The sequence below is a fragment of the Sinocyclocheilus anshuiensis genome, unplaced genomic scaffold (genome assembly GCF_001515605.1).
Source record: "Sinocyclocheilus anshuiensis isolate Anshui unplaced genomic scaffold, SAMN03320099.WGS_v1.1 scaffold413, whole genome shotgun sequence".
NCBI classification, from domain to species: domain Eukaryota; kingdom Metazoa; phylum Chordata; class Actinopteri; order Cypriniformes; family Cyprinidae; genus Sinocyclocheilus; species Sinocyclocheilus anshuiensis.
In genome coordinates this window covers 1,465,548-1,474,123 of record NW_015536481.1, presented here as the reverse complement: position 1 = coordinate 1,474,123, position 8,576 = coordinate 1,465,548, and the positions used below count along the sequence as shown (strand labels likewise).

At 35.2% G+C, this 8,576-nt stretch overlaps 1 pseudogene; it reads left to right on the top strand.

Moving 5' to 3' along the window:
- The first annotated feature begins 240 nt into the window (after window positions 1-240).
- LOC107683657 (snRNA-activating protein complex subunit 1-like) lies at window positions 241-4,906 on the top strand (annotated as a pseudogene).
- Window positions 4,907-8,576: the final 3,670 nt, after the last annotated feature.

The window sequence follows — 8,576 nt, the reverse complement described above, 5'->3', positions numbered from 1 at the left end:
AGACCGATGAGCTTTGTAAAAATCGACGCGTTTCAAAAAGGCGGGGCATAGAGGAGAAACAATAATGTACAGTATGTGGAAAATAATGTGTTTTTTTAACTTTAAACCGCATAAACACATTTCATTACACCAAATACACAAAATAATGTTCTTTTTAGCAGCATCATATGACCCTTTTAATTTCTTGCCGTGTTTGGGACACTTTTCATTCAGCCGAAACACTAGATGGCAGTAGAAAACTCACGGCCTCTTATCAATCAGCAGCATGTGAGTGAGACGAGAACACAAACAACACTTTTAATGCTATTTTATCTCATTTTTAAACATAAGAAATGAAAGCTTTATGGTGATTACGGGGCAGGATGGATCATTTTAGGGAACCTGTGAAAACAGACTGCGAAGAACTACTATTTCGTTTTCAAGCGACCGAGTCAGTTCGGTACGAGCAGTTTCTAGAGAGCTGGAGAGACATGGATTTCAGCAGCATCTTCCAGTGAGTTTGACATCGATTCCAGTGACAGTTTTTAAAATTACCTTTTTAAATAAGATTAGAATCATCATATAAGAGAAAATTATAAAGTACATGTGTTACTGTGGGAGGCAATCATGCATCTTCTGCAGCAAAACTCATATTTCAGTTGCTCATACAAAGAGTTGTATATCTGAAAGAATTTTTAATGTTAATAACTTGTTGAATGTTCGTTTTATTGTATATTATTATTATTATTAACATTTACTGGCATCTATTTTTTTCCTGTCACTGCTTTTATTGTATATATGATGCTTTAGTACAGGAGTTTTCAATCTTTTAGATGCCATGGACCCCCAAATATGATCTTGTACGAGGGATCCCCATCCCCCAAAGTAATTTCTTTCTCTCTCCAATTCTCTGCAGTGGTAAACCAGAACCAAATGAGAGAAGGCGCTTTGCTCGTCTGATTCTCTCTCTGGCGTCTCCATACTTCTTTCCCCCCTACATTTTCCAGATCAGAGTGGGGGGCCTTTATTTGCTGTACGGCCTCTTCAACACACAACTCGCCACTCCCAGAGAGAAGGTGTGCTGTCACCCAGCATCTAATCGTTATGTCAGTCTTCTGGGTCACTGTTTGTCTTGGTGTTTCTGTTTAGAATTGTTTTCTGTTACTAGGGCCTGGTTCACTCCCATGTCATTCCAAAACCTGAATGATTTTTTTAATTCTGTGGATCACAAGATACTTTTGAAGTTTTCTTTTGTCCTTTTTTTCTTTGTTTTGGACCTCGTTGGCTTTTATTAAATGGACGAAACATGAAAATATCTTCCAATATGTTCCAAAGAAGAAAGTCATACAGGTTTTGAATGACATGACGGTGAGTAAATGATGACAGAATTATAACTCACACGTGTTGTCATTTTTTTTGAGCAGTTGTCTGTTTCTTTGTGAATGTTTTGCTTTGTAGATCCGCATTGCTCTGAAGGACTGGAAGGATGTTATGCCGTTTCAGAAAGATGCAGTGAATGCTCAACATTACGATCACATACCAAATAATCCGTTTGTAATCGGATTGACGGCTCAATCGGACGGAAAAGCCTTCATGTAAACACCTTAATCGATCCGATTGAGCTCGATCGGAATGAAATTTCGATCGGATTGAAAGGGGGTGGTTTATTCCTTTTCTAATACGATTGAGAGTGCATGTAAACACTTGATTGGATTGAACCCTGAAAATGAAAGGACTGCGCATGTGCAATGGCGCAGAAATAGCATAATGACGTATGACGCGTGAAACGAGCGGCTCTTCCTTTTGAATAAAGTGTTGTATAAATGCGTGTCCTGTCATTAGAAAACTCTCCTTTCACTCGGCAACTGTGAAGTGGAGCAGGACAAACCTCCCAGCAGTCCTTGCTTTGGATTCTCATCCACAGGCAACCCGTTTTGGGCGCGGGGAGGGGCATTTTTTTGCATGATAAATATGAGCAGCACAGCATTTATCCATAAATGGATAAATATTAATTCTGCTGTTAAAAACAAATAAAGAAACCATGTAGGAGAGTGGTTATTATGTGCAAACAGTGAGAAACTCTATATTTGTGCAGTGTGCGCATGTAAAAAAAAAATCATTTCCGATTTGGAACTTGTGACATATAAACGCGCACATCAACCCGATCACTGTATTTAGCGTTCATGTAAACACTACATTCAGATTCATCAATCGGAATGAATTCAGTCCGATTGAACCAAAAATTGTGCATGTAAACGTAGCCAGTGTTACAGCTAAAGGCTTGAATACACTACACAACTTGAGCCCTGATTTTTGCTGATTTGCAGGCTGGAGGAATCAACACAAACTTTTTTTTTATGACTATTATTCCATTCAGTTGGAGGATATCAAACATGTTAGATTTTTTTAGATGATTTTAGAAGACATTTTTTTTATTTGTTACACGTTTTTAGTTTATGATGACCAGTTTTACTCCTTAACCATTTACAAATTCAACAAGTTTATAATGCAACGTGTTTTAGAGTCTTTAGATTTTAAAAGCTGTTTAGGGTATTTATTTATTTTAATTATTTACATTTTATTATAAAATCCTCTTCAATCACTTTGACAAATTAGTTTAATGTGGATAAAGTCAGCGGGATATTCAGCTACACTGAATATCCTGTTTCACTAGGATATGTCATATAGGTGAAGAATGATGAACGGTATTACATGTTGACATTGTTCAGCAGTCTTTTTTCTGTGCTGTGTGTGTCCATACTGATGTAAACAAACTGATTTAACCTGACGTTCTGAACTCTGGCCAAAGGTATGCATTGTACATATTTGCACAGCTCTGTTTTAGGATAAAGATGGAAGGAGGAGGAAAATCTGTGAAGAGTTTGTTGATCCACCATCACGTCCTCAGGAACTCGTCTCCACAGATGTACTAGAGGTGAGTCACCATGGCAACATAACAGCTTCAAGAATTTCATTTTGTATAATAATATATCTTTTATCAAGCATTTGTTTTTGCTTGTTTAGATACATTTCTGAATGTGTGAAAGCCTTTTATAACTGCTCTATAACTTTTAAACTCAGTGCTAAACATGAGCCACGTTTAACACTGAGTGTCACTGTGTTGGTCATGTCACTGATCAGTCAAAGACATGACTTAAATATTAATCTTAATGAATTATGGCTATAACAAAACAATTACATTTTCACTATAAGTCTGCCTGTAGAAACTGCATTTAATTTGTGATTTTTTTGAGAGTTTTTAAATGCAAATCAGTTTTATTTGATAATTAAAAGTGTGATTAGGAGTTGCTTGCAAATGGGAAGACTGTTGGTTAACAAGTCCATTTTTATTTTTCCGGACCATAGGAAATTGCAAATATCCATTAACATTATGAGGGTCTGAAGAAAGCCATTTTCACTGAACCAGACCCAAACCTGAATATTGTACAACAAAACCTGGTTCCCAAACTAAACATTGCCGTCTTCGCTTATTCCAACTGGCAGATGAATGATGCAGTAAGTATTTGTGCTTATGAATCTATGTTTCATTATTGTTTGTTGTTGAGGAACTAATTTTTGTTTGTTTTTAAAATAAATTAATACTTTTATTCAGTAAGAATGCATTAACCTAATCAAAACAGTAAGAATGCATTAACCTAATCAAAACCAATGACAGTAAAGACATTTATAATATAACAAAATATTTCTGTTTCAAATAAATGCTGTCCTTTTCAACTTTCTATTCATCAAACTGTTTTCAACATTAATATTTTTAAGAAATGTATCAGCATTTTGGATTGATTTCTGAAGGATCATGTGACACTGAAGACTGGAGTAATGACTGCTGAAAATTCAGCTTTGCCATCACAGGAATAAATGACATTTTATATATTAATTTAGAAAAAGAAAGAAAAAAGTTAACTTAAATCTTAAATAAAATATTTTACATTTACGTTTACATCTTGGTGAGTTTAATAAATACTTAAGATTTCCAAAAATTAAAACAAATCTTAGTGACCCAAACTTTGGAACAGTAGTGCATAACTACTACATAAATGATGGCACTTAATCCTGAACTTATTTCTGAATATGTTTATAGAATGTGTATGTGTGTTTTGTAACTGTGTGTGTCTAAAGCACTATATATTTTGCTTGTTTGTTTTTTTCAGACATCTGAGCAGCAGGATGCTGGAGAGGGACCTTCAAATCAAGAAGTAAGAGATTAAGTTAAAATGAATATTCATATCTGTCTCTTTAATACTACATAGTGCTTTATTCCATACTGCAGCAGTGTAGCAATCTTGTGATGTGGCAGTACTTTTGTTTTACGAGAGGGGTGTGTCATTCACTGTGTTCTTTTTTTTTCCCACCCAAAGAGCTCCAGCAGAGCCCAGCTGTTAGCGTTGATCAAATCCAAATCATATGGACAAGTTATAGAGGTAAAAATAGACCGCATAAGAGACTGGTCGGATTGTTTGTTAAAATTGTTCATAATAACATGAGCACATACAATAAACACTTTACAAGGCCTTTGCATGTAGATAGGTTTTTAAGCATAAGCCGCATAAGACTGTGCAAGCAGTTGCACTGTTTTACATCATTTCCCTGTTAGGCTTCCAAGTCCCGACCATAGACTGTATAAAAAGGTCCCGACGTCACAGACAGACAGAGTTGGTCCCAGCAGCTGGACCAGACATTTCACTAAAGGTGTCATCAAAAAAGAAATGATGCCCATCACTTAAAACACGCACTCAATTACGCTTCAAAACTCAGAGTAAGTCCTGCCCACCCAGATCAACTCACGTAGTTACAGTTTGGTTTGCGTTGATTGATTATCGCCATTTCTATATGATAGGAAATGAGAGTGAGGGCTCAAATTTGACCCGGCTGTGGTGTTTGAGTGCAGTGAAAGAAGAGAAGGAACCAGGTAAGCAAACAGATGGGATTACGTCATGTTGATTAATGTGATAAATGTGGCTTAATGTGATTATTAAAGTGCCCCTATTATGCCATTTCGAATATTGCCTTTCATGCAGCGTGTAATGTAGCTGTATGTAATTGCAAATTATTTGCAAAGTTGTGTAGCGTCTGGACCAATCAGACACACCATTTTTCAATGTAATACGTTGGACTAGTTTAAGTGTTTATGTAGTATGTTAGACTAGTTTAAGTGTTTATGTAGTTAATAAAGCCTTACTTGTATGACACTTGACGTTGTTCATTGTTTGCTCATAACTGGAGTCACTTAATCATGCAGATTTATGCTACAAGCTCTTTGTAGAGTTGTACAGTAAGAAAGTTATTTCCCTTAACCAGGAAATTAACGTTCTTAGAATTGACAAGACAGTTTACCCTGAGAGGTCAAGTAAATATCTACAGCGGATCTAAATATTTATAATTAATTATAACTAGTTATGATTAATTATTCATATTTCCCCATGAGCTGATTCGCTACAGTTGTAAAGCCGAAAACGCATGATAAATAAAGTTATTGTCACCCAAAAGAAAGAATCGACCATGAACAATGTAAACGAGTCATTAGTAATTCAAATCCCACTTCTGTGACGGCTACAGGTCACGGAGTAACATTGTTTGCATGATGCACACCTATGTTTTACGTTAGCCGGCCGCAAACAACTTGGCCTGCCCTCAAACACGTCATTTTACTGATGACTGCTTCTCCAATCTCGGGGAGTTCAACGCGGAATTCACAAAACGCTTGCTCTTGAAAGATGGCTCAGTACCCAGTTTATTTGGACCAGCTGACTCCACTGAATCACAACCTGTAAGTACAAAAAATACTAGATGTAGAATGTATTTTAGATTATATTTTCTATTGAGCGTTCAAAATACAGAACTACAGCAATGGGTGCAATCAGAGCAGAGTAGGCGCACAGAAAGGAGGGAGACTGAATCTTAGAACTGCTTCGAATTAATCGTTTGAGAATCATTGGAAAATTAGGTGATATTAAATGTATATTTTGAGAAAACAAAGCATTGTTTGACCTTGCGTGTATGTAAACCTATTGTAGGAGACTCCCAAAACCATATTAGGAACCTTAAAAATGGCATAATAGGGGCACTTTAAACTTCAAAAGGCTATGATTTATTAAATGTGCACTTTTCTAAGTAAAAGCACAGAGCTGTTGTGTGTTCTACAGGCTCACGGTTACAGAACAGTTTGCAATCAATGAATACCGCACATTTATGCGGAAACAATTGAATGGATTCGCATTTTCATTCAGGCCGTCTGCTGTTTTTGTTCAGATCAACATGAAAATGACCAATTGCTAATTACATATATTTGAAATGAATATAAATATAGTAAATTATGATTTTGACTCATCCCTTTTACTAAAAATGGTTTCAATGTGAGGTTTATTATTTTATAACTTTTTGTTTTTGTCAAAACCAGTATTATTTGAAATGTGAAGCTGCTTAAATCATTTTTAGTCATTTTGCCCTACCATACCCATATGGCATTCATTTTATATGTGCAGGTCTTTAGAAGCCTTAAATTGGATTTTAAAAACCCCGCAGATAGCCTGGGGTCAATAGATGAAAAATTGAAGGGGGTCTGAATACTTTCCGTACCCACTGTAACTAATAATGAAAAAAGAGCCTGTTTGATGCAAGAACTTCACTTTTTGACTGTTCGTTTTAATTCCCTAGAGAAAAAGAAGAAGAAATTCAACGGGAACCCTGACAAGACCAGCGATCCCACTTAAGCAGCACCATCTGGATGGAGTGTCTTGATCTGTGCCTTGAGCTTCAGTTACATTTGATTTGTTTTATGTCATTTTAAACTTTGCTGCTTTTGGGTTAAAAGAGCAGTGAATATAGATTGCTTTTATTCATCATATGTGACATGTTTTTAAAACAGCTCTTTCTTATTTGTTTTAGTATTTTAATAATTGGCATCAGAATATATGTGCTAGATATAAAATTTAGACAATAATTGTTTATATAAAAAAGCTATTTGTTTACTGATCTTTGATAGTTTTTACATTAACATGTTATTAAGCAGCTATTTAAAATGAATAGTTTTAAGTATATTTTGTCATTTTAAATGGTTAACAATTTTATAATTCAGAATGTTTGACTCTCCCTGTTTTTCTTTTGTCTTTATATCAGTCCATTTTCTTTCTGTTGTATTTGTGCCAGCTAATACAATAATCTCACACTCACTGAGAAAAGAGAGTTGTGTGGTCTTTTATATGCATGTGGTCCAGTTCTTTCTAACCTGAAGGGTTTTATTGATGTACTCATTCGGCTGTTTGATTTTAATCAATATCTTTTATCACTTCCAATCCTAGCATTTCTCTCCCTCGCTCATTCGTGCCTCAGCCAAAGTGTGGAGTCTGAGGAGCCTGATAATTTAGATCTGCAGCACAGTCAAGATTGATGTAGTTTGCACCTAATAGGCCGTAGCTTTTAAGCTGAATTCAATAAATCCAAATCATAGTGACTGATTGCACATAAAGATTAGATTTATTTCTCTCTATGCATGCTGGGAACATGAGACAGATAAGCAGTGTAGGGTCAGAGTTGCTGAATTTGTGTATATATATATATGGTGTTTTCAACTTATTCTGTTCCTGTAGATTGATTGAAAATTATGCTTACAATGTAATAATGCTAATAAAAAATTTGATACATATTTTTAGCAACTAACTGCTTTGCATGATCTGAGAGTAGATTTTCAGTAAATCTTAAACTATTCAGTGTTGCTCTTCATGATTCAACTGACTAATATTTGCATGCTTTGTGTAAACACTCTTAAAGAATGATCTTAAACACTCTTTATTTACTAATTTTCTAAAATGTTTTTGTTTATAGCTAGTATTTTATGTATCATAAATACCCACAATTAAATTATATTTTCAGTTTTTGCATAATAAAACAGCTTAATTAGAAAGTTTTTTTTTTTTTTACATGTCTCATATTGCATGGTCTTCGCTGTCACTGTTGTCTCCTTGGTAAACAAGTACACTAATATTTGATGAAACTCAGTGGCACAATTGTTGGTCGTTGTCATTTTTACACTATATGAAATTATTTTACTATTTGTCTGGATAATCATAGTCTTACAATGTAGTCAAATTTAATAATAGATTTTTTGCATAAACTTTAAGATTTGAAAGTCCATCTGGGAAAAGATTACAGCACATGGTAAAAACATGCATGGTATATACAGTGGTGTGAAAAATTTTTGGCCCCCTTCCTGATTTCTTATTTTTTTGCATGTCACACTTTAATGTTTCAGATCATCAAACAAATTTAAATATTAGTCAAAGATAACACAAGTAAACACAACATGCAGTTTTTAAATTAAGGTTTTTGTTATTAAGGGAAAACAAAATCCAAAACTACATGGCCCTGTGTGAAGAAGTGTTTGCCCCCCTGTTAAAACTGTGGTTTAACACACCTGAGTTCAATTTCTCTAGCCACACCCAGGCCTGATTACTGCCACACCCGTTGACCTTACAAAGGCGGTTCATGCTCAAACCCTCCAATGTTGGCTGAATTACAACAATTCTGCATAGATGAGTGGACCAAAATTCCTCCACAGCGCTGTAACAGACTCATTGCAAGTT